The 27,429-nt window shown below is 33.9% G+C and overlaps 2 long non-coding RNA genes across 10 annotated transcripts in view; one reads left to right on the top strand and one right to left on the bottom strand.

Annotated features, from left to right (window-relative positions):
* LOC147830819 (uncharacterized) overlaps positions 1-27,429 on the top strand; it is a 75,064-nt gene that overhangs the window by 21,684 nt on the left and 25,951 nt on the right. For 3 of the 8 annotated variants that reach the window (XR_015526265.1, XR_015526263.1, XR_015526266.1), the window contains exons 2-4: positions 85-518; positions 10,671-10,728; positions 10,864-10,950. This is a non-coding gene — a long non-coding RNA (uncharacterized LOC147830819). Of the gene's footprint in view, positions 1-84; positions 519-10,670; positions 10,729-10,863; positions 11,939-19,117; positions 20,530-27,429 lie in introns of those variants that run through there. The other 5 variants (XR_015526261.1, XR_015526260.1, XR_015526267.1 and 2 more) reach the window with 4 other exon arrangements.
* Positions 35-25,923, bottom strand: LOC141380912 (uncharacterized). 2 transcript variants are annotated; one of them, XR_015526259.1, is made up of 4 exons: positions 25,848-25,923; positions 17,426-17,483; positions 849-913; positions 35-406 (listed from the first exon to the last, which is right to left on the bottom strand). It is a non-coding gene; the product is annotated as an uncharacterized LOC141380912 (long non-coding RNA). The 2 variants fall into 2 exon arrangements; XR_015526258.1 differs by lacking the exon at positions 849-913.

Genomic DNA, 27,429 nt, shown 5'->3' with positions numbered 1-27,429 from the left:
TCTTCTCACTGGAAGACGGAATTGATTTACTGTCTGTGAGAATGAATATTTATTAAAAAGCTCTTGCTATATGTGTGCTTTCAGCTTCCAAGTAACCCGAGCTGAAGCTCTCCAGGGACCCCGGCCTGAATCCGGAGAAATCCGAGACTGATGGGAGCTCATAATGTGGTATTACCTGCCCTTTCCATTGAGAAGACTTTGCAGAGCCTGGAAAATGTCGCCTCTATCTGAAGGCTATACTGCGGAAACCTTGTGTCCTCGGCCCGTTCGCTCCGATGAGGCTCAAAATGAAAGGGATGATTCAGTCGACGTGCCTGTAGTTCGAATAACAGGTCTGTGCTGGAGAAAATGTCCCACAAAGAGCTTTAGGTGTGAATCACGCAACGTAGGTTTAGCGAGTGGAAACCTTCGGAAAAAAAGAAATAAGAAATGTTAGAGATTGTGAGAAAAGAAGGCAATATGGAGAATTAATCTATAGGCTTGATGATGTTCGCAGTTCTTCGCAATACTTGTCAGTGGTAAGTGAAAATATTTCATCCATAAGACATGAATATTATATTATATTATATTATATTATATTATATTATATTATATTATATTATATTATATTATATTATATAGATTAATATTAAATAGTGTATAAACCAGGATTGTTAAATAAAAGTTACATTAAATAATAAAAACTTAACGCTAACATAGGCTCATTCTGAAAATGTAGCCCTATATACGTTTCTAGAGATCGGGAATTATGCAGCCAGAAGTCTGTATGCCTGCATTTCGTCTTTAAAATGAACGCTACGAGGCGGTATGACGCTGTTCCTTTTCGTGCTTACAAGCTGACCGCTTACCTCTGTATGAACGGCTTTCCTACTGTTACCAGTTTGCTCAGTAGCTCGCCATGTACGTCGGTAGACTTGAGATGCAGAGAATAGTTGACCACAATGACGGGGTTCGAGTATGGCGTAGAACGGTTCCAGAAAGTGGGTAAGACATAAACAGAAGCCAAAAATGAAGTAATCAAGTAAATAACAGGGTGAGAATGTGGTAAAATCAGAAAACGTGGAAAAAATCAGGGAAGGCCTTTTTTTAAAATTTATTATTTTTTAAAACTGTCGATTGTTTTTGGAAAAAGTGTGTGGGCGGGTCAATTGGTGCTATTGAAAACACTATTGGTTGGGTTTAGGGAAGGAGGAGGGGTGGGTCAGTCAATCAGTCAGTCAGTCTACAGCGGCCTCTGGTGGATATATGCGAGTACGGCAGGCAAGAATGGCACTTGCGAGAGAAATTTGACATCTCAAAAAGTGTACACATCGACTTCTGATAGATATGCGAAAATGAAACTTCAAAAAAAAAAAAAAAAAAAAAAACAACCTCCTGGGACGAATATGGCGCTTTCTAGAAATGTATAGTAGTAGGTTTTCAGAATGAGCCTGGATTGAAATATGTTAATGTTTAAAACTAAAGCTGTTTAAAAACTAAATATATTTGATTAATATTATTACTTGTTTTGTTTTTTATATCTAAATCAGTATTTTGATATTAATATAAATTCTATTTCATTCAATTTTTGCTATTTGAGTTGGCAGCAATAGCCTAGACATTAAGTGCATTGACATATAGCTCCATGGTGCTCACAGTGACCTGAGCTCAATTAAAGGTGAAAAACCCCTAAAAATAATTATTTATGTTTTTTCTATTTGAAATAAAAATCTATGTTAACGGAAATAAAATATACTTAATAAAAAGTTTTATTTCAACTAGCTGCAAAGGAAATAGTTAAAATTTTCATTAACTTGGAATAAAATAACTAAAACTGAAATTAAAAATGGAATCTGTGTGGGTGTATTAAATTTATATATAAATTATAAAATTATATATATTTCGAGTTTTTTTCTTCCTTTTTAAATATTTCCCAAATGGTTTTTAACAGAGCAAGGACAATTTTACAGTATGTCTGATAAAGTTTTTTTCCTCTGGAGAAAGTCTTATTTTTTATTTCGGCGAGAATAATACAATTTTTGAATTTTTTCAGTTTTGAACAGAATTCATTAAACAGAAATTGGGGAAAAAAATAAACAGGGGTGATCATAATTCAGGGGGCTAATAATTCTGACTTCAACTGTATAATATATATATATATATATATATATATATATATATATATATATATATATATATATATATATATATATATAAACACACACTACTATATTGCACAGAGAAATATAGGTTTAAAAGTCATCATAAAAAAGTAAAAACTATTTTGTAATCTCAGAATACATTCTATTATTTGTTATCAAAAATCTTTTCCTATCATTCTTTAGTAAATATATGTTATTATATAACATCTAAAATTGTATTAATATTTTAATATTTTGTGAAATTATTATTATGCATAATAATAAATGAATTAAAGTATTATATTATTATTATTTGTATAGCTCATTTGGACAAATTTTTATTTGATGCAACCATATAAATACAGGCATCATCACTCTATAACCCCACCCACCAAACCTCATTGGTCCAAAAACCCATTAAACCAAATACCCCTCTCTTAACTTCTCATTTAGTTACGACACTTATGTGTTTCCAAGCATTAAACTACAATCCCATCAATCCAGCATCCACTGAATTACCATTAGCCACCAAGGCCGTTAGCCTTGGGTATAAAAGCTGGTCATAAACGAGAATGCACTCGGTTAAGCAAGCTCACGACTCCCACGTAACGTTGCCATTCGGGGACATAATGAAGTGATCAGTTTTAAATGACAGATCAATGTACGGGAAAAAAAGAGAGAGAGAAATAGAGCAACAGCAAAGATGAGCCAGGAAAGGTGGCCTTTTCTTATGGCTTGCACATCATTTCGCTAAAACCTCTCTCTCTTTACACACACACACACACATGCTAGACCTTTGATAGTGACATTTGAAGGAGGACAGCTGAGTGCATTTTGCTCTACCTTCCTTCTCTCTGAAAGAAACACTCTATTTCCTTTCAGTCCAAGGGGGCGGAGGGCTATAAAAAACAAAAACCACAACAAAATCCAGCCTCCACCGTCATGGATATACACTACCGGTCAAATGTTTGGGATTAGTGTGATTTAAACAAAAACAAAAAGTGTTAAAATGGCTCTTCTGCTCACCGAGGCTGCATTAATTTGATCAAAAATGCAGTAAAACTGTTCAATATTTGTACAATTTAAAATGAGTTTCTTTAATCAAATGTAGTTTATGATTTAATTTATTTCTGTGATTTAAAGCTGAATTTTCATCATCATTATTTCAGTCTTCAGCAACGTGATGCTTCAGAAATCGTTTGATGGTCAAGAAACTTTTCTTATTATTATCAGCAGTGTTTAAAACTGTTATGCTGCTTCATCTTTTTGTGGAAACTGTTTATTTCTAAACTCATCTAAACTTTATTTATAATAATAATAATAAAAACTAATTTTGTTATTCTGAACTCATTAAAGAATCCTAAACATTTCCAAGTTTCCACAAAACTAATCAACAGGAAAAAGTACTTAATAAAAACAAAAACAACAACAACAACAACAACAACAACAACAACAACAACAACAACAACAACAATAATAATAATAATAATAATAATTCCTTACATTTATATAGGGCTTTTCCTGACACTCAAAGTCCTTTATAGATTTTTGGGGGGAATCTTCTCATCCACCACCAGTGTGCAGCATCCACTTGGATGACGTGACACCAGCTGATTGGTGGAGAGCAGACAGAGTGATGTGATAGGAGGATGGTTAGGAGGCCATGATGGACAGAGGCCAGTGGGCAAATCAGGCCAGGATGACAGGGTTAAACCCCTACTCTTTTTTTGAAGGACATCTTGTGATTTTTAACGAATTTTTAATGTTTCATCCAGAAGACGGTGCTCACTGAGCAGTATAGAGTCCCCATTAATAGACAAATTACCAACCTACGTCACACGGGTTCCCGGTTGCAAAAAGAGACCCGTGGCAATGGTAAACATGTTGTGTTGTGCGGTAGGATGTCAAATTCCAAAGTCAAAAAAAAAAACAAAAAAACAAAAATTTAACATTTACCGTACACCACACTGCTTTTAATGCCAACCGCAGACGTCTTTGGCAAAAAGAGACCTGAATGAAGTGACGAGATGACCTAATTAAAAATACTCGACTCTGCAGTTTTATATCAGGTAAGCCCACGCTATGCTAAATCATACACGCTACTCGTTTTTGATTTGCAATGATTTCAGCAAAAACAGTTAAACATGGTTAATTAAACTGCGGACACTGAATACTAAGAATGAAGCGTGAAAGTGTAAGTAATTAAGGTAAAGTTGGTTTTATATTCACACATTCATTCAGTGACAACTTGTGACACTCTCCCTGTATTGTTTACCACGGCACTTTGAATATTCCGTCTGAAATAACCTGCAAGTGTGACTTAAACAACATTAACAGTTTATTTTACTGTGAACATGTTGTACTTTGATAGTCATTGGCTGCTAATATGATTTCGCTATTTACAATTCGCAAATAATACTTTCATGAAATGATATTATTAAGGAGAAAGTCTGAATGTGTAAATATAAAACTAACTTTACCTCTATGTGCAAGTTCACATACCCTGCCTTACAGGTTTAGTTTGCTGTCAGACTGCAGTTGTTTTGCTTGTTGATGATTACCCAGGCCTTGTATAGCTCCATCTTTTTTCCTTGTCTTTGGCTATGGTTTGGTTTTTAGCATTACATAGTTTTGAATCTGGTAATCATGGAACATTATTTCTTTCAAATGACAACACAGAACAAAATTCTTGGCATTCAAAGACTTGTAGCCCTTTAACTTCTCTCTTGTTAAAACACTTGGAGCTTCAATGAGATTGTATATTTGGGGCTGGATGCTTGGCCATTTCATCTTATACAATATGCATTGGGAGGGTGCTATCGCAAATGGACATGCAAGACAAACGCCGCTCACTTTAAAGTTAATTTTGCAGAATCGCTGTGCTTATCACTGGTTGACAAGCTGTTATGATAGCTGAAAGCATTATGTAAATAATATATATATAATATGTAATCAATATAACTTATTTCTATGACAACAACAAACTCTACCGCATCAGATGTCATCCACTCGCTGTAAATGCTAGCGCACCTGTTTTTTTTCTGCCACCTCCCTGCGCGGATCCTTAATGTTTACAAACATGGTAATTCGTCTACATACTGTGGCATTCGAACAAACACAGACCGCAGACCAGTGAGCACCACCTGCTGCACTCACTAACGCCACTTCCGGCAGCAATCTAGTTTTCCCTTGTGGCCTCCCATTTATGTACTGACCGGGTGCAGCCCTGCTTAGCTTCAGTGGGCGACCATGTAAGGCAGGGATGTCAAACTCAATTCCTGGAGGGTCGCAGCCTTGTACAGTTTAGTTCCAACCCTAATTAAACACGCCTGATCAAACTGTCTAATTGAGTCCTTCAGGCTTGTTTGAAACCTACAGGTAAGTGTATTGAAGTAGTGTTGGAACTAAACCGTGCTGGGCTGCGGCCCTCCAGGAACTGAGTTTGACATCCCATAATTAAGAATCGTTAATAACGACAGAGTACCAAAAACAGCTGATCATAGTAGAGCAGCAAGTCAGCATATTATAATGAGATCTGAAAGATCATGTGACACTGAAGACTGGAGATAATTCAGCTTTTAAAATACATTTTAAACTACATTCATTAAGAAAACTACCATTTAAAATTTTAATAATATAAAATATATTCATGGGGAGCACGATGGCGCAGTGGGTAGTACTCTCCCCTTATAGAAAGAAGGTCGCTGGTTCGATCCACAGCTGGGTCAGTTGGCTTTTCTCTGTGGAGTTTGCATGTTCTCCCAGTGTTGGTGTGCGTTTCCACCGGGTGCTCTGGTTTCCCCAACAAGTCCAAAGACCTGCGGTACAGGTGAATTGGGTAGGCTAAATTGTCTATAGTTTATTTGTGTGAATGGAAGTGTATGGGTATTTCCCAGCGATGAGTTGCAGCTGGAAGGTTATTTGCTACGTAAAACTTGAGCTGGATAAGTTGGTGGTTTATTCAGCTGTGGTGACCCCAGATTAACAAAGGGACCAAGCCGAAAAGAAAATGAATAAATAAATTGAAATCTATTCATAATTATTAATATAATAATATAATATACAATATAATTTATGAGATATAAAATTAAGTATTACAAATATATATATATATATATATATATATATATATATATATATATATATACACATTTAAAATAAAATATAAAAATTATTAAATATTTAAAAATTATTTAAAATATTTAATGACTATTTTTTATTAAATAAATTCAGCCAGGGTTCTCATATTTATAAACATGCCATACACACATTTCTTCCCATTTTGTGCGAATGCCATGCAATGAGAACCCTGGGCTGCATTTATTTGATCAAAAAATACAGTAAGTACCTGTAAAATTTCCCTATGAAACACAAAACTTGCTGGGGAAACATGTTCATAGCTGTAAGTAATCATATTAAACTTAAATACTGTCTAAATTGAACCACTTTAAATCGTTATATGAGCCATAATCATTAATGAATAAATAAAAATGTATTCTGGTGAACGTTCACACATTCACAAACTCAGACTCCTGGTGAGCCTTCCATCAAAGCCATGTAAAATCTCACTGATCGGCATCGTTTGACCAGTACTGTATGTACAGCGAAACGATGTCAAACTCACCTGCGCCGACCACAAAAGCATGACTGACAGGTGTTTTCGGGATGGCAGGGGAGCGTCAAAGCTAAGGTTACATCGGCCCATTCATTTTGTATAAGGCCCTGCTTGGGTTAACACGTACAAAAGAGAAAGCAACAATTGTGTCGCAGACGTCCATTGAGCGGAGACTGACAGCGCAATTCTTTAGAGCTTCATTAGAGACGTGGCCGGTCGCCGCCGCCGCCTCATACTGAGGTGATGGATTACTTTCAGAGCCCAAGCCGCACAAGGGAAATTAGCTCGGATCAACTATGGTTTTTCCCATTAAAAAAACATATTAGCCATAATAGGCTCCTCAGTTCGTATGAATAAAGTCGAGGCCTCCTTTTTTTTTATCCCCCTTCTCATTTTCTGTAAGTAGCCAAACCCGTTTCCGCAACGCACTTATACATTTACTTAAGATTCCAGAGAAGTGGGAGCAAGTGAGAAAGAAAAAAGAATGAAAGAAGAGGGGGAAAAAAAAAAAAGGTGAGAGCACCGCTCCTATTTATCTCCAGTCGGGAGTCTAGTAGGAAAAAATAATGGGCCTTACGTTGAATAGTAATCCTTTATTAAGGCCAGTTAAATTACGCTCTTCAGTTTAGGACGGTCGCCTTTCACCGGGCACAATTAGAAAAGAGAAAAAAGCTCGTTTGGTGTCCAGCCAAGAGGAGCGAGCATTCAATTCAGCTCCTGGATCACAAGAATTAAGACTAATGTCCAATTATACTGTCTAAAGATGATTCAGTGGAGTAAGAGAAATCTCTCTTTTTTTTTTTGAGAATGTGCATAGATCATAACCTCTGGGGATTCGTCATGCTTGTAAAACTTTATTACGATCATTCGTGGCAGGCGGAAATCAATTGTCTCCATTTTTTGGATTGTTGAGCATGTTATAGGGATGACAGTTTTGGACGTGGCGCGTCTCGCTAATGGAGACACCTGAAATAGCTGGTCAGGCAGAGATGACGAGATGTTCGTTTTAATAGGTAGTACGCTTTTTTTTTGCTCAACTCATGTGTGGAAGGTGTATTGGGGAAAGAAAACAATTAAAAAATGCATTAGGGCAGACGATTATGGCAGGTAATGATGTCAGTTAGCTTGGAAAAGTCTTGTCAGAGACGTGTTCGACTCACATTCAGATGTTTAAAATGAAAATGTTCCACAGCAGATGTGGAGCGCTGATAATGACTAATTGCTGAAAGAGAGAGAGAGAGGGAGAAAACGCAATTATTTTAACTACGGAAGCACCTTTTTTCCCCGTCTGAAGCGATAAATAAATCCCAACTGAGTTGCAGGTATGAATTGGTTTTTTCGATTTTCTTGAGAAAACAAAGACCTTAAGTAAACACTGAAGGTTTACATGAAAACAACAGAGAAAGGACGAGAGTGAAAATGTTTAACAAGCAATCTGTTCTTGTTCCTCAGTAAAAAAAAAAAGGACATTTTGTAAAGTAGTGGTAATGTATCCTTCAAAACATCTTGTGTGTGTGTGTCCAATCTTAACAGAAAAGGCATCCAAAATAAAAAAAAACAACTGCATCTCTCAGTATGATACACATATACAGTTGAAGTCAGAATTATTAGCCCCCCTGTTTATATTTTCCCCCAATTTCTGTCTAACGGATTTTTTCAACATTTCTAAACATAATAGTTTTAATAACTCATTTCTTATAACTGATTTATTTTATCTTTGCCATGATGACAGTAAATAATATTTTACTAGATAATTTTCAAGACACTTCTATACAGCTTAAAGTGACATTTAAAGGCTTAATTAGGTTAACTAGGCAGGTTAGGGTAATTAGGCAAGTTATTGTATAACAATGGTTTGTTCTGTAGACTATCCAAAAATATATATAACTTCAAGAGTAAAATAATTTTGTCCTTTAAATGTTTCTTAAAAAATTAAAAACTGCTTTTATTCTAGCCAGAAATAAAACGAATAAGACTTTTTCCAGAAGAAAAAATATTATCAGACATACTGTGAAAATGTCCTTGCGCTGTTAAACATCATTTGGGAAATATTTTTAAAAAAGTAAACAGAAACTAAAGGGGGCTAATAATTCTGACTTCAACTGTAGCTAGTTTTCTTGCTTGTTAGTGTGCTAACCCTAACTAGGAAACAAAGAAAATCTTTCTGATATTCTTTTTTTAATGCAATAACACCACAGTAACACCATCACGTCATCCCTCAACCCTGCCGGACACCTTCCCTAATCTGATTCCCTTCACATCCAGTGAACCCGTCCAGAGCAGAAGCACCTTACATGGCTGCTCAGTCACCCCTTCACATGATTATCTCTCTCTCTCTCTCTCTCTCTCTCTCTCTCTCTCTCTCTCTCTGCACTGAGCTGATTAGGTGGGTGACTTACAGTGACGGAGGTGACTTCCCACTTCCTACTCTCTTTCTCTTTCTGTGTGTGTCTCTTTCTCTCTCCATCTCTCTCTCTGTCTGTCTATGTTTGAGGAAGGAGTGCTGGAGTTTCTCTGGCTGATTTGCTCTGAGTTCAGAGAAAGACTGAACGCAGAGACAAAACTCAGCGCCATTCCTGCAGCTACAAATCTACGACAGAAGAAGCATTTACAGGCTACAAACGCTGTGAAAAATGTTGGCTTCCACACAATTGATTGGTGTCTGGACAACTTGAAGGAATTAGGTTAACATTAGTTTGTCATGTGCTTTCCCGTCTATTGTCTAGCACCCTCCTTGTTATCCGATTATTCGTTTATTCAGTTTATCTGTTTGCTTGTGAATTATTTCTGCTTATAACTCCCTCTTGTCTGCTGTCCTGTGCCAGTTCTTCATCTTTATTTCCAGTGTCCAGTCCTGTCCAGTCCAGCACTATTCTTCCCGGCCAGCCCAGTCAAGTTTGTTTTAGTCATGTTTTTCCCCCTCTAGGTTGATTTAGTTCCCTTTTTGTTTTATTTTTATTATTAGTAAACCCATTTGAGTTCCTGCATTTGAGTCCTCGTCTTTTCCTGAAACCCACACAACTGTAGTTTTAAGTAGAGCTAACTCAAAAAAGCTGTGCAGCAAGTTGCCTTACAGTTTTAAGTTAAGCCTGTGTTTATTTTAAAGTGTAGTTAATGTATTTACTAACACGAACGAATGACCAATGCATTCATAACCATACTTATTCATCTTTGTTGATGTCAGGTAACGAAAATAAAGCCATTTATTGTTAGTTCATGTCAACTCATGGTTCATTAATGTTAACAAGCATGAATTTGGAATTATTTTATATATATTTTTAAGGGGTTTTCACCTTTTTTATTGACAGGACAGTGGAGATGTAGAGACAGGAAAGTGTGGGGAGCAGAGATAGGGGAAGGATCAGCAAAGGACCTCGATACGGGAATCGAACTCTGGTCGCTGCGAGCACCTCGGTGCTATGCGTCGACGCACTAACCACTAGGGTATTGGCGCCGACTGAATTTGGATTTTAATAATGCAATAGTTAATGTCGAACTATGATTGATAAATATTGTTCATTATTAGTTAAGGCTAGTAAATATATCAACTACCGAAACCTTATTGTAAAGGAGTGGCCAATTATCAATACTCCTATATTAACTACATGTAATTTATTTAAAATTGTTTTGTATTTAATAATGCTAAAAAAGTTTTGTATTTATTAAATAATGTTTACAAAGAACACAGTAAAATAAAGTGTTGCCCTAATATTTACATAAATGCACTTTCTGATAATCTGATAATCATTTTCTTCGAATCCCAGTAAAATAGATTGTTTTAAAAAATAATATCAGCTGATTTGAAATGTGAAACGATGGTTAAATGAATCCCAAATTTCAGTGGCTTTGGTTACAGCAGCAGAATCTGTTTTGACCACAGCTGTTCCAGATGTAATGGTACATCGGATAATTGTTATTGTTGTAAATATGTGCAGGACGGAGTGTGGTTGTCAGTCAGTGGTGTACAGACCGATTTCTCGGTAATTAACGCGGGTAAGAGCATATGATTTACGGTAATTGCCTTGACAAGGGGGCTGAGTGAAGCTACACTTAATTACCTGAACATGCTCTCTCCCATGAGCCCAGTCAAAACCACCTTTTACCGCTTTTTCCCTTTTTATTTTACAGTGCTGAAATTGGAGAGATGTGGAGGTGGTGAATTTGCTCCGCAACCCCCCAATCTGCCTGTCAGAGGGATGCTGGATTTGGGTTGAGGTAACTGGCAGTCGTATCAGAGTGTGTGTCTGCTGTTTTTATGTTTGTCTGTGGAAATTCACCCTCTTTTAAGACGGGAACTGCATGCAGATATGCAGTCCAAAATCGTCCTTTTTAAAGAAACGCCTGCATACACGGTGTGCTACGTGTTGCGAAAACCCCTTATTCGTTTAAGATTTCCTCGGCGTACAATCAGATTACCTCAATTGTGCATCCGCCAGTTTTTATAGCAGCAAAAAAAAAATCAATTCTGCCATTTTCTAAACTGCACAATGTCGCAATGAAGTCAGATGACCTCGTGGCCATTGTGCTCAAATCACATCTGATTGTCTCTTATAGTCGCCATCGACGATTCAATACGCTGTGTGCTTCCAAACAGCCATGCATCTTTCTAATCAATGGGTAGAAATTGAATTTAACACATTTCGGTGGCATTCAAGGTGATTTAACCCTTGTGTGTGCTTGCACTTTTAACAATAGAAGAATTAGTTTGGTTCCACAAAGAATTGTGTGATCAGTTCTTAAAATATCTATTCTACAGAACCTTTTGTCCACTATAAAAAAACCTTTGAGAAAGGCAAAGGTTTCATAGATGATAAAAGTTCATTACGGAACTAATAATGATGCATTGAAAAGCCTTTATTGTTAAGATTTTATAAAATTTGCAATATTTTTACTAAATTATTCCCATGCCATTTTTGCATTACAATGCATTCTTTATTGATGGGTTGTTGGCAAGGCTTCAAAATTAAAACATTTAAAAAAATTTTTTATTAACATTTAAAATGTACATTTGCACTATTTTGGTGCTATTTATTCCAATTTGGCCTTAAAATACTCCCCTTTCCACTCTTTTTGTTTCCATTTCTACTGTATGCATGGCCTAAATTTTTTTAATAAAACCTCCATATTTGTCAATGGCCAGTGACAAATTTACCAGCTATGTTTATTTCTAAATGGCCATGAAACTCTACTTGCTCTATTTCATAAAAAAAAATAAATAAAAATGTATTACTATTATAATTGAAATAAATAATTACAATTTTTTAATAATCATTAACATTATGAAATTTGCATCATCACAAATGTGGCACTGTTTAAAGCAATACTTAAAACCTTTTTTTTTTTTTTAGATTTGCTTTAGATAATCGGTAGTGCAAAATTCAGATTTATTGTTATATTGACACTTGTGTTCTTACCATCTTATGCCAATAATGTTAAATTTTGTTTTTAATACCGTAAAGCACTTTGGGCAGCCTCCTGGTTGTAATAAGGTGCTATATAAATAAAGCTGATTGACTGACTGATTGATTAAAAAAAAAAAAAAAAAAAAAAAAAAACTTACAAAACTAATATTTAAATATTTATGTTTTTTTTGTAATTGTTTAAATCCTAAATAGAAGTTTAAAGGCCCGAGCACACCTGGACGCTTTTTGCTTGCGTTTTCCGTCGACATTTAACGCCTCGTGTGATCGTGCACACCAACACGCAAAGCGCTAGGTGCAAAAGCGTCATTAAAAAAAAAAAACGCCTCATGCTCAAACGCCTCAAAACCTTCTTCACCAATCAGGTTGGCACTTTTGTTCACGTGCACAGAGCTGCTGAAGTTACAGTTAACAGCACTCAAGCGCAAAACTGTCAATGCGAGCGCACACTGAAGAAGATGCCCAAAGGCGGTATGAACATGGAGCTGCTTATTGCTCTGTGAACAATAATCATTTCTTCATCGCTTAAGCTAGAGCTGCTACTTTAACCATCCATGCCTGTTCGAGTCACCAGTAACTTTAACAAGCGTGTCAACGTTCCCTCTTCCTCTTCTTCTGCGTTATAAGCTGGATGTCAGAAGCTTAAAGTTGTGAAGCGCCATCTAACGTCAAGCGGTGATTTTGCATACGCTTCTGCTTGACGCCAGTGCAAATCGCTTGAGTTTGAATCCGGAAATCGTCTTGTAAGACGCTGACGATAAACGCAAACGAAAAGTGTCTCGGTGTGAACGAGCCTATAGAGCTTTTAATTTTGGTGCAAAACCATGAATAGAACAAACAAAACCAACAACAGAATTAAAAAAAATAAAAAAACTTTTATATTGTCATTTTAATTAAAATCAGAACTTTTAATTTCTTATTACAAATTTTTACAGCATGTTTCAAATAACCAATGAAATCTCACGCCAATTCGTAGCTTTTTTATTTAGTGGCTAATTCGTATGATTTAATTTGTACAATTTAGTACGATTTGCTCATCACCCAATGACGGTTGGGTTTAGGGGCAGAGTTGGGTGCCTTGCCTCCTTTTAAAAAATCTTACATTTTTTTGTACGACTGAACTCGACACTAAACTGATAAAAAATAAAATACTTAAGTTTTCTTGTGAGGTCAGGCTGCAAATACACATTTTATATGAACTGTCAAGTCACTAAAAAATTCCTTGCTCTTTTAAACATCATTTGGAAAATATTTAAAAGAGAGAAAAAAAATATGTGAATGGAAACGTAGTTATTGAAATTTTTACCAGCCATGTGTATTTCTTAATGGCCTTATTAGTCTATTTCACTAAAAAAGAGATTATACAAAATGGAAAACGCATGTAATAAAATTTGATTGTTATTATTAATATTTAAGTAAATAATGAAAAATTTTTTTTTTTATTATTATTAATATTATTAACAGTCAACTTACAAATCTAATATGGTTTTATGTAATTGTTTAAAACTTAAATATGCTTTTATTTTGGCACAAAACCATGATAAAAATTTTATAAATCTCATTACAAATTTTAGTGCATGTTTCAAATACACATTTTATATTTCAAGACTTCAAGACTTCAAGACTTCAAGTCACTAAAACTGTTACCATAAGTTGCTCTTTTGTCTGTATTTATTTCTATATTATTTAAATTACAGCAGTCTTCATCATTTAATAATCACGCTAAACCATTTTGAGTTTTCAGGCATTATTAGAATTTACATATTTTTTTAAATAATTTTTAATGATTTCTTCTACCATTTGGCTCGGATTTCATACTTTATCTAATTCTGTAATTAATAAAAATAAAGAATTAGCATGTAGTAAATAGGAAATGATTTAATGCCAGAAGTAAACAACTGAAGTTTTTAAATTTCTATATTATAATTATTATTTTTAATTAAAAAAACACTTTCATTCTAGCCAAAATAAAACAAAGACTTTCTCCAGAAGAAAAAAAATATAAGCGGAAATACTGTGAAAAATGCCTTGCTCTGTTTAACATCATTTGGGAAATATTTGAAAAAGAAAAAAATAATTCACAGTTAAAATTCTGAAAATGAACACATTTTTGGTTATGATTGATACTAATGTTAAAAAAATTGTAAAAATGCATGATTTGATGCATTGTTTCCTCAACATATCAAGCCACCTTCAGCATTCCCCTGCCAAAATAGAGGATTGTTGCTTTAAAACCTAAAGAGAAGCACAGCAATAGTGAGGAGGACAGCAGCTGCATATTGACTGAAGGTTTGAAAACCATGTTAAAAACAGCATCACGGCGATGAGCGTGACGTGTGTGTCTGTGTGGGGGAAGTGCTAGCGGGGAGTTTCCTGCGGTGGACAGTAAGGAGTGCTAGCGATCAGACCGTCAGTCATGGCCCCTCGCTGTGCCCACCTCTGATGTCGAATTTCACTCTGACTTCCTTCTCCACCCCCAACCCTGAGTCTGTTTTCTGAAGCACAAACAGGTCGCTGGGCAGTTTATGGCACTGCGGCGCTCAGGCGAGATGCTTTGTGTCCCTCTATCGTGTTTTTGTGTACACTCGCACACCTGTGCCCGGCGACGGACAAAGGTCCATAGCAACGGGAGGACGGCGGGCAACTGGATACCACACCTGTTTGATCTTTAAGACCTGTCCTTGATAAGTGGCCGTCGCATGGCAACCACGGCCAATGGGTTCAACACATTGTTTCAGTAGGTAGGGGATTGGACGGGTCAAGATTTATGCCGGACTACAATTCAAAAGGACAATGTTGGAAATGATCTCAATTAAATTTTGTTTTAATTACAGATAATAAGTGATAATTGGCTGATAATAAAAAATAAATATTAAAAATGTATGTATATACAGTTTAAATAGTAGTAGTACATTTTATATAGTAGCTAATTATTAGATTAGTGTGTAAATACACACACACACACACACACACACACACACACACATACATATATACATACAAGATTATACATGTACAGTATGATAATTGTTCAGCATCACAGTTAGCAGTAATTCTTTTTTAACAATAAATAGTAATGGTAAAGAGTAAATAATACTACTTGTGTATGTATATGTATGTGTGTATGTATGCATGTATGCGTGTATGCAATAGTGACTGATACTGATATTGTACACAATTTTCATAGATACAGTATATATACACAGTATGTGGGTGTGCATGTGTAAAAAAAGTTACTATTATTTGAACTTTTAATGTTCTAATATAATATTAAAATTCAAAAGGACAATGTTAGATTTGATCTCAATTAAAATTTGTTTTCATTTGAATTAGGGCTGTATGATAAATGGAAATCGAATTGCAATTTGAAACGTTGCGATTAGTTAAATTGCAAGAGGCTGCAATATAAAATTTATATCCATATATATATATATTTATATATATATATATATATATATATATATATATATATATATATATATATATATATATATATATATATATATATATATATATATATATATATATATAAAATTTCATTTTCCCTACCCAAAGCAAATCAGTGATGGCTGACTGTGTGTTATAGTCTTACCAGCCAACTGAGTAAGCGCACTTTCGTTCTGCCCAATCTGAATTGCGCAACTGAACTACGTCCACAAAAAAAAATAGCTGACAAAAGTGCTGACAAGTAGGATGATGGCGTCTTTGTTTCAGATGCATTAATAGACGAATTAAATAAAAAAAACAGCATTATTATAGGGTAATATATAATAGGGTAATATATATATATATAATATATAGCAGTAATATGAGAATATTTTGATTTCAAAGTCACAGACACAGAACAGGTAATTTCTCAGAGCTATTGCAGATTTGTTGCCATGGCTTACAGATTACTGAGCTGGAACTTGACTAAAAAAATTGTAATCGTAAATCAAATCACAATCCCAATATCTGTCAAAAAAATTAAAAATAATATATATATATATATATATATATATTTTTTATGTTTTCCTGAAAAGACACAGCCCTATTTTAAATACATTAAGGCTAATAAATGTAATAAGTGATAATTGGTTGATAAAAATTATGTATAAAGTTTAAATAGTAGTACAGTTAACACAGCAGATTAGTGCACACACACACACACACACACACACACACACATATATATATATATATATATATATATATATATATATATATATATATATATATATATATATATATATATATATATATATATATATATATATATATATATATATATATGAAGATCTGATGATGCTTCAGCAGATTCCACTGTATTACACTAATATCGCTTCGAAATATCAACACTAACAAGAGAAGCTCGAAAGGTCCCTGTATAAATACAGTATAAAACTTAAATAATCATTTTGATTTTTTGTTACGTATCACAGTTAACAGTGTAATTCATTTTTAGAATAAATAATAGTGCTTTTGAATGAAAAAGATAGTGCTGATACTGATTTTGTACATAATTTTGTACATAATTTTTTATACTGTGTGTGTGTGTGCGTATGTGTGTGTGTGTGTATATATGTGTGTGTGTGTGTGTGTGTGTGTGTATATATATATATATATATATATATATATATATATATATATATATAAAAAACGTACACGTATATACGTAATGTACAGTATGTATTAGGGCTGCACAGCATATCATTTAAGCAATGTGATCATTCGTAATAGTCACGTCGCAGGATATGCAATGTTGAGTTTGTATTATAATTCATCATTTGCATGCGTTTTTGAAGCCTGCGACTATGAGTTGCACTGTTTGTACACTTTAATAATGATACATTTTTATTATTCAATTACTGTACCTGAATAATGTTAGACTCTGAGAACATTGAAACACTGTTTATTTCAATTTTTTCTCTATTGTATTTATCTATGCCTGTGGATTGTTTATTAGATTTTATGCTGGTGGACACCCACTAAAGAATGAATCTAAAAACATACATTTACAATTTTTTTTTTCTTTACAAATAGAGATATTAGATCATCTGGTGAAATTGTATTCATATTGCAAAATATATTGCAGAATAACAATTTCGTGCAGCTCTAGTATGTATACATGTATGTGTGTGTGTGTTGTTATCATTTTTAATTGTAATATTTTATCTGTGGTTTTAATATTCAATACAGGCCGATACCAAATCAAGTACAAATACACTTATCAGTATTGGAACTACACTTAAATCTCAATTTTGTTGATAAAATAAGGAACAAATACTCACCCACAACCACCGGCAGATGTTGTCAATGCTCTTCTCCCCACAGTTATTCAGCGCAGACCTGAAAGGAAACGGAGGGATTGTCATGCTTGCATAATGGATAAATGCACATATCGACTCGCATCCGTGGTAGATGTTTATCTGTAATTAAAACGAACAGAAAATACATACAGCGATATCTCTTCCGAGACGTGCTCTGATTTGCACAGCATACATGCGCCATCTCGAACCCTGCTGTGCACAATCTCAGTCCTGCTCACTTCCTGCTTTGTAATTCAATTGCACGGCCTAACAGAGGAAAGCAGAGCTTCTTAGCCTACGTACCCTTGGGATCCACGAGCTTAGCTCTCCGTGGAAGCGAATGACACAGTGGACCATGAATAAGTATTGGTTTTAAAACCGGAAAACATTTGCATTCGAAACGAGAGGGTCAGAAACATGAGGAGATTAGGCTTCAATGAAGGTTTTTGGAGAATGAAGTTATTTATTTTATAAATTATTTTATATTTCTTTTAAGCAACTATTTTTTCAACAATGCAATCTCATGGCAATTCCTAAATCTGTCAATATTGTGCTGGATCAATGGTTGATTTGCATAAAATTGTCACCTATACAGTTGAAGTCAGAATTATTAGCCCCCCCCCTGTTTATTTTTTACCCATTTTCTGTTTAACAGAGATTTTTTTTCAACACATTTCTAATCATAATAGTTTCAATAACTTATTTCTAATAACTGATTTATTTTATCTTTGCCATGATGACATTAAATAAAATTTTACCAGATATTTTTCAAGACACTAATAAAAATTCTGGAGCAAATAATTCTGATTTCAACTGTATATTATTTACACATTTTTGTACAATCTGCTTACACCTCATTTGTGCTTAGAGGAGAGAATTGATGTTTTTTGGTTATAAAAATTGTACATTTTCATATGAATTGGATTGTATGACTTCATATGATTTCGAAGTTTGCCAAAACGTTAAAAAAAATAAATAACATAATCTGTCAGACTGGCTTAAAATCGACTAAATTATGTTAAAAAATAAATTAATTATGTTATGTTTAAAAATAAAATAAGTTGATAATGTTTTTAAACCGTAGTTAATCAGTTTTACAAAATTAAAATGGATTTTCATTAATTTTAATATATTTTAAATGAATTTAATTTATAGGCATTTTAATTATACAATTAGCAATGGTTCAAACAATTTTTTTGTAATTAATATTTTAAGTAACTTTTATTACAAAAACAATATTTTAATCAAACAATGTCTGCTAAATATTTAATTAATAAAAAGTTAAACTGCTAGCTAAAATGTATTTTTTTTACTGTTACTTTGATATATTTTAGATTAATACTGTGCATAAGTTATTTGATTATAAAGTCAGAAACAATTTAAAGGTTTTTATTTATAATATTAATTAAATTAATAACTTGTACAAGTCATTTGATTAAATATTTTTTATGTTTAAATACCTTTTGTGTGTGTATATATATATATATATATATATATATATATATATATATATATATATATATATATATATATATATATATATATATATATATATAAAATCATTTACACTGAAAAAAAAAAAATTATTACTATACTGAATAAAAATTTTGCTTGGGAAAGAAAGAAGTTCTCAGAAATAAGTAAATCTCTACCCTTCTCCTCTTCTTGTACCAGTGGATGTGTTTTGCGGCCTCTTGGCCTGCGGTCTCCCATTGGACAGCTGCTCCACATCCACCCTCACATCCCCCCACCGCTAGACTGTCACTGGCACTGCCTGATTCACACTTCAAACACAGCCACAAATGGCCATCGCTCATTTGAGATTCTCTCACGTTTTGATGTCCAAACTACTCTCTGAAAAAAAAAAAAAACATGCATCGCCTTCTTCAAGGTTAGAGGCCAACGTGAAAACGGCTACGTTAAAAGGCCCTTGAGGTCCTGATGATGCTTCAGCAGATTCCACAGTATTACACTAATATCGCTCCGAAATATCAACACTAACAAGAGGAGCCCGAAAGGTCTCTGAAGATCCAATCCAATTCAGAGAATTGTTCAAATGCACAGTGCTGCGAACTCAAACACTGTCTAGGAGGAACCTGCTACCACTGGGGAGCTGTGCAAGCGGAGGCTCTTTTAGGATTTATATGTATTTGCACAGCTGTTATTTGATATTGGATTTGGGGGAGTGCTGTAACACTAGGGGAGTTGTAACTCTGTCAGTTTAAGCGATTAGAAAATGCCCTGAAATCACTATCGTACTCGACCACCATCATCTTGATTGAAAGCGTGCAGGTTTTACAGAACAGTCAAATGTGGAACCAAATGCTTTGTAATCTGTGATTAAGTAATTAAGGTGGCTATTTAAATGTTTAATGTTCACGTTCATCTTAAGGAGAGACACTGCTGACAAAAATTGAGATTTTAGGCATTTATTTTATTGCTTTTTTAGCCTAATCGAAAGAAAAGACATGCGTTTCTTTGAATCACTCATTATCCATTTGTATCTGTAGATTTCAATTACAATATGCTATTTTTTCTCCTTATAATGGGTTTTTACACTTGCAATGAATTAATAATCTTCACTGGTTGTAATAATCTAGGCGACGCAGAGGCGCAGTGGGTAGCATGTTCGCCTTACAGCAAGAAGGTCGCTGGTTCGATCCTCGGCTCAGTTGGCGTTTCTGTGTGGAGTTTGCATGTTCTCCCTGCGTTCGTGTGGGTTTCCTCCGGGTGCTCCGGTTTTCCCCACAGTCCAAAGACATGTGGTACAGGTGAATTGGGAAGGCTAAATTGTCCGTTGTGTGTGTGTGTATGTTTCCTAGAGATTTTTTGCGGCTGGAAGGGCATCCGCTGCGTAAAAACTTGCTGGATAAGTTGGCGGTTCATTCTGCTGTGGGAACCCCAGATTAATAAAGGGACTAAACCGACAAGAAAATGAATGAATGAATGAGTTGTATTAATCTATACTGAGGGATACAAAACTCAAACATGATATGTCTGATTATATTCAATTTATTCTCTATGAAATTATTTTCGGTATATTTCCATAACCCTCTTTGAGAAAAAAAAAATTGATTTCTAATATGAAAAAAAAAACAAAATTTTGAAGCTGACATACAGCGTTTCATTTATTGATTTAATTAATCAACCAACCAACCAGGGAGGTATGGTAATAACTATTAATATACACATGCTTCTTAAACATGAAATAATACACTGTTTTCAGAGCATGGCATGTGTATTTCTGTATGCCATTTGATATGCAGTTTTAATTACATTTGTGCCATATGGTCACCATTTTTCAGTTTTCTGCTAATGCTACTATCCTGTAGTACTATCCTGTGGAAAAAGCAATATTTGCTTCTAACCAAAATGTGTCAGTTAAGTAATAACTGTAGGCTTACATTTCTAACCAACAGATACGATGATATTTAAACCCTGAAACGAGTCATGATTAAAGAAAACACAGTGTTACAGATGTTTAAACACATTTACAGTTTGTCTTGATCCTTTTAAATGGAATCACTGATTAAAAACATCCATAAGCGTTTAGTTTAGTGTCTCAGGTCACGAGTGAAAAGTCAACACTTTGTATTTTCCTTTGACCAACTCCAGTATTTAGGTAACCAAATTGAAACGTGTCATGCGTAAAGAAAACACCGTGTTACAGATGTTTAAACATATTTACAGTTAGTCTGACACTTTAAATGGACTTTACCTGACTAAAAACATCGATAAGCGTTTAGTTTAGTGTATCAGGTCAAGGTGAAAAGGCAACACATCGTATTTTACTCCGACCTACTCCAGTATTTTGGTAACCAAGCTGCATCTAATTGCATTAATTGCGCATATCCTCTTGTTTGAACACCTGCTCAGAACGATTTTTCTTCTTCTTCTTTTTGCTTGCGACACGAACCGAACCATTTGGGCTGCCATTTCTGGAAGTGTTTTTCCATGTAAATGTGTCATCTCGACGCTCGCAGACAACCTGTCACCTCCTCCTGCTCGCGCGCGCGTCCACAGCGACCGCACGTGATCAATGAGTTGTGATAAAACAGCGAGGGGTTATCGATAACTTCGCTGTTTGTCATCTACCAATGTTATATGTGTGAGTTTTTGCCAATTTACGAGCCACTGAACTTGTTTAGTTCGGTTTAAATCAAGCTTTATTTGCATGACAAAGATTTTTGTTTACATTTAGGTTCGTATGTCAGGCTGAGGTGTGTAACACGTTGTTGAAACGTAAGTAACTTGTTTTTTAAGGTAAAACGTTAATATGATATTCCGAATTGCAAATTATACAACCTAAAGTAGTATTAAAATTGAAAACTTTAGTTTAATTATGTAAAATGATGCCAGGAGTGTTGTTGTTACAATCTCTGTAACCTTAATAGTAACCCCCAATGTGAACGACAGTACTTGAACATACTTGACGAAAATAGCTAGTTTTAAACATTTTTTGTTTTGAAGAAGCTAATAAAATGCATTAAATATATGCTGAATTAATATAAATTGTGCATTCATCATGTTAAAGTGAAGGTACAACTATACCTATCTGTTCAGCCAGTACATTTTTAGTTTAAGATCAAGTTGAATATATCATACCTGCAGATTTCCTACCTGTAAATTTGTCCTCATTAAGGAAAACACTCTTATATTCTATTGTGCCCTTGTTACGTTCCTTAGTAATAAATCTAGCATTATATGTGTAGTTACACTGTAACACAGTTTAAAAAAAAGGTGTAGACACCCATACAAAGACTGATGCTATATAAAATATAATTACCAACTGGTTAAAACGATGGTGTTACAACTCTCCTGTCTCTCCTACACACATAATGTATGTCTATAAATCAGATAGGACCTCACGGGGACCAACTGTAATTACATACAGCATACTTAATTTAATTTCCTGCCAGATAACGTCATGTATTTATTATATTTGTAATGAAAAGTGGTTATCAACACTGCACTGAACATCCCTGCGTTCGGTTTATCTGTGCATCATCGAGAGACAACAACGCAATCGTTTTTAAGGATCTTGCAATATGCACTTTGAACGCGTCAGCATCTAACAGGTGGTTGAGAACATCTGTTCAGTGCTTCAGAGGTTCGTCACTAAGCCCCACGCAAGAAATAATTCATTCTGACTAGATTAACCAGCCTACAGCTCAGTCTAACTAATGTTCATGTAAGGGAGGGGGAAAAAAAGCTTTTTGGACTTTTTTTTTCATTGTGTGCTCAACAAAACCCATTTACATTTGGTTTTAGAGAGTAAATAATGTCTCACTACTTAAAAAAGGGAGAGGAACGATTATTATTTGGTTTTTAGTTAGTAGGTTGGAATATTCTAGCATTTTGGTGCACTAAATAGCACCTTGATCCACAGTGCTCAGCATATACAAGTAAACCCCCCACAAATCTCTCATTTACATCAATGTTTTCTATAGGTTGCTTTACAATATTATATTTGTGCATATACATTAGTTTAGTCAGTACTTAAGCCAAATATGAAGCTAATCTAACTAAATAACTTGCAATAATGGTTTAAAAATAAGTAGCCCAAATTGATATGTTTGGGAAAAATATAAAATGTATATATATTTTTTTAAAATAGCAAAAAAATCAAGAGAAACAAAATATATATATGATTTTTTTGAAATTTTGTAGTTTGTAATTGTTTTGCAATATTTTGCATGAATTTAATGTATTATCTTTAAATTTCTAAGGATGTTCGGTGAGTAAATAGTATTATTTTAATAAATATATCAGTTTAATAAATCTGCTTCGTTCAAATGCACCAATATATATTAACCATATTCACTGAAAAATGGATAAAATATTAATTTTTAATCAAAATGGAGGCGTACTCATATGTGCTAAGCACTGTATATACACCAGTAATTATATACCTTCACCAACTAAAAGCTAACACTTGAGGGTCAAACTGCGATTTGCTGAGGGAGGCTTTAACACGAGTTGCTTCTGCTACCAAATAAATCATTCATTTGCTAAATTGTCCCCGGGGCTGATCCCGTGCTGTTGGAAATGATTGCCATTGACTCGCTCGTTGTGTGCGGTGACACTGGGAGCTGTCCAACACTGTGGTGCTGAAATTGATTGAAGAGCAGACGCCTAGCACATATCCGGCGGAAGCTAATTATATGCGCCCTTTTCCTCGCATATCTTTCTGCGAGTGGGCATTTGAACACGTTGTTTTCAAGAGTTCATCCACCTCCTTGCTGCATTTGTTTTGCATTCTGCTTCAGAAAAGTGACATAAGATGGGCTTTTTTGAAGCAAAAAATAGCATTTTTGTTTACTATATATACAGTGCTCAGAATAATAGAGTATTTTTATCCATTTCTCAGTGAATATAGGCAATGTTTTTGGTTAATTTAAACAAAACAGATTTATTAAACTGATATATTTATTAAAATCATATTTTAATCACCAATCATATTTAAAAAAAACTGAACGATAAAAAAAATTCAAGCAAAATATTGCAAAACAATTACAACCTACAAAACTTCAACTAAATTGTTCAGTTTATTTGTTTCTCTTCATTTTTTCACAAAAATTTGCATTTAATATTTTTCTACAACATATAAATTTAGGTGTACTACTTTTTGGTAATTTATTTTCTTAGATAAGTTCCAGATTTGGCTTCAGTACTGACTAATCTAATGTATATGTAAAAATATAATATTGTATAGCTTCGTATTTGTGAGGGGTGTATATATATGTGTTTATATATGTAGTTTGCAGATGCTTTAAGGGCTTTAGTGTGTATTTGTGTGTGCTGTAAGCGATAAAAAATACAACAGTATTGGGAAAACAAATGATTTTTGCATCTATCGAGCTGTAGAAGAAACTGATGTAGGATTTTATTTAAAAGCACTTTGGTAGTCAATTTCAAATGAAAAAAAAAATAAATAAAAGCATTAAAAATTTATTTATTTTTGTTTATACTGCAAGAAAAAAAAGCTGAAATTATTTCTATTTGATCCATCCTTAAATATAATGGGAGTTTTCACTTAGAAATGGCAAGAAAAGGACACAATTGCAGATAAAAATAGTATTTTTAAGTTGAAAAACTGAACACACATACACTGTAAACATGACAATTCTACCGTTCTTCTAGCTCTCAACCTATTTTCCTGTTTCTATGGAGAAAAAAAAAAGACAAAAATGGTGACCTCGGTGTCTATTCATTTTCATTCTACAAAGCAAGAAGCGCTGAAATCTAACAGAGACTGTCAGTCCTTTTCTCCACATTTTGTGTTCCACACAAGACACACAGTCGACACAAGAGCGAACAAACGACCAGATATCCCTATAAGCAAGCCATCCCCCCCTCCATCCCCTCAGCATACTGAACGAGATCTCCACACACACACACACACACACACTGACACAAGCCCACCTGGAGATGTGCGAATTCACATCTTCCTTCCTCCCCCCTCCTCGAGGGCTGGAGTTCAGCCAGGAGAGCATGTCACTTCATTGCATTAAATTGCCACCGGAATACATCGGAGCTAAACGTTGAGGAAAGGCCACCAGGACCACCTCTATATGATTAGAAAGATGAGGATGTCGAGGACTGCTCCGATATTGGATTTGCCAAGGATAACTATAATAAACAGCTCTCCAAATCTAATTGTAGTCATTCGCTCAACACACCAGCTGGGGAATTACGGATCTCCAAGGAGCTCCTCTCCCTAAAATCAATAGAAGTTTTGCAAAAAAAAAAAAAAAAGCATATTGACTTGGGGAGGGACAGAGAGATTATTTTGATGGAATGAGAGATTTAGAAATTATGAAAAACACCGTCGTTTTGGATCATGAGGATGTTTTTTTTTTTTCTCAAATGGATAAAAATAAGAGGAGGGTCATGATTCGTGGTGCATTCATCCCCCAAATCCTGTGAAATTACATCTAAGGCACTTGGAGGAGATGTGCTGATGCTCTTGTCACCTGTTGATCAGGATCATCAGCACTTAGATGCAACTTTCCCTACAACACACACACATACACACACACACACACACACATGCACACATTTAATTTAGTATGATCAAAAGCATTCGGAGCTGACATCGCGACCTGTGCGTTTTTATATTCTACACACATCTATTTATGTATTTATTTATTTATTTTTTTAATGTTAGCAATTCCAATCTAGTAGCTGTTCAATAAAAATATAACAGATTTAATGAAGAAACAGCACATAAATCCGAACGCGCAAGGGCGTTGTTTGCTAAAAAAAATTAATTACAACCAAAATAAAATCTCATTTGAACTCCATCCTCACCACTTTGTTTTGACTCGACACCGTCTTTGCTAAACCTTTCGAAAAAGCTGTTTTTCAGTGACCGAGAGAGTCGAAATGAAGGATGTCTTACGTGCGTTTGCGGAGGACGCTTCGCTGGAGATGACAGCCCAGTCTTCTTCTCGCCATGTGCCGTAACAAAAGCATCCCATGCATCCGACGCCTGTCCCTTTAAAGCCTTGCTGCATCCCTGCAGGTGGCCTGTCAATTTAGCCGATCCGACTGACGTCACCGCGGGGCTGGCGAAAGATGTAAGTCGATTTTCATAATAAAAGTCACTCGAGGTTTTGGTTTACATTGCTGGAGGGAGAGAGAGGGAGAGACAGAGGGAGAGTCATTAGATCGAAAAGGGTTTGGTCGTTTAAGATTGTTTAGGATTATTTACGTGACTGGATTTGATGGTTTAGAGGGTCTTTGGAGGTTTGTTGTGATCAGCTGAATGTGCATGGGTTCATTGTAAAATCAGTCTGCAGACAAGTCTGAGCTCTGTAAAAATACAGATAGCATGAGGTAAAATATAAAGGAAATGAGAGCATTTCTAATTTATGGAATACGATGTATATAGTTAAAATCTGTATTTGTATATTATTACAGTTAAACAAAACAGATCATTATATTTTATTATTTTTTAATTATTAAATTATATATATATATATATATATATATATATATATATATATATATATATATATATATATATATATATATATATATATATATATATATATATATATATAATGGGATTAATGATTTAATAATTAAAAATATTAAAATATCCTAAACTGTATCTGTATTTTTAACTATTAAACAAATGATTTTATATATTTTTATATTAAAATATGGTAAGAATAATAATTTAATGATTAAAAATAATAAAATATCCTGAGCTGTTTTCTGTACATAATTTCCAGTTAAAGAAAACAGCTCAGGATATTTTAATATTTTTATTTATTAAATTATTTAAAATATATATATTTTTTTATAAAAATATAGTAAGAACAATAATTCAATAACTAATTTAGACTAGAGCTGTTTTCCGTACATAATTATCAGTTAAAGAAAACAGCTCAGGATATTTTATTATTTTAATATATATATATATATATATATATATATATATATATATATATATATATATATATATATATATATATATATATATATATATATATATATATATATATATATATATATATGTGTGTGTGTGTGTGTGTGTGTGTGTGTGTGTGTGTGTGTATGTGTGTGTGTAATAATATGTATATGTAAGAATAATGATCAAAAATAAGTATATCAGTATATCAATATTAGTTTATAATTAAATTAATATTCTTACTACACTTTTAATATAAAAAAATTATATAATAAATAATTTATAGTTAATAATAATCAAATATCCTGGGCTTTTTTTAAACTGGTGATTTATTTAATTATTACATAAATTATTCAATTATTTATTGTATGTATGTATTGAATGAATATGCATATAAAAATAGAATAAGAATTATGTTTATTATTAATAATATATAGAGTAGAATAATATATAAATATATATTAATATTTATTATTAGTACTTGTTTTAGATTTATTATTATTTTTTTCTATTATTATTATTGCAAGTAATTATTACACAACATTTCTTTATTGTTACCGTATCT

The sequence above is a fragment of the Danio rerio genome, chromosome 25 (genome assembly GCF_052040795.2).
Source record: "Danio rerio strain M-AB ecotype USA chromosome 25, GRCz13ab, whole genome shotgun sequence".
NCBI lineage: Eukaryota > Metazoa > Chordata > Actinopteri > Cypriniformes > Danionidae > Danio > Danio rerio.
Note: the sequence above shows the minus strand (reverse complement) of the source record. Positions and strands in the feature narration are given on the sequence as shown.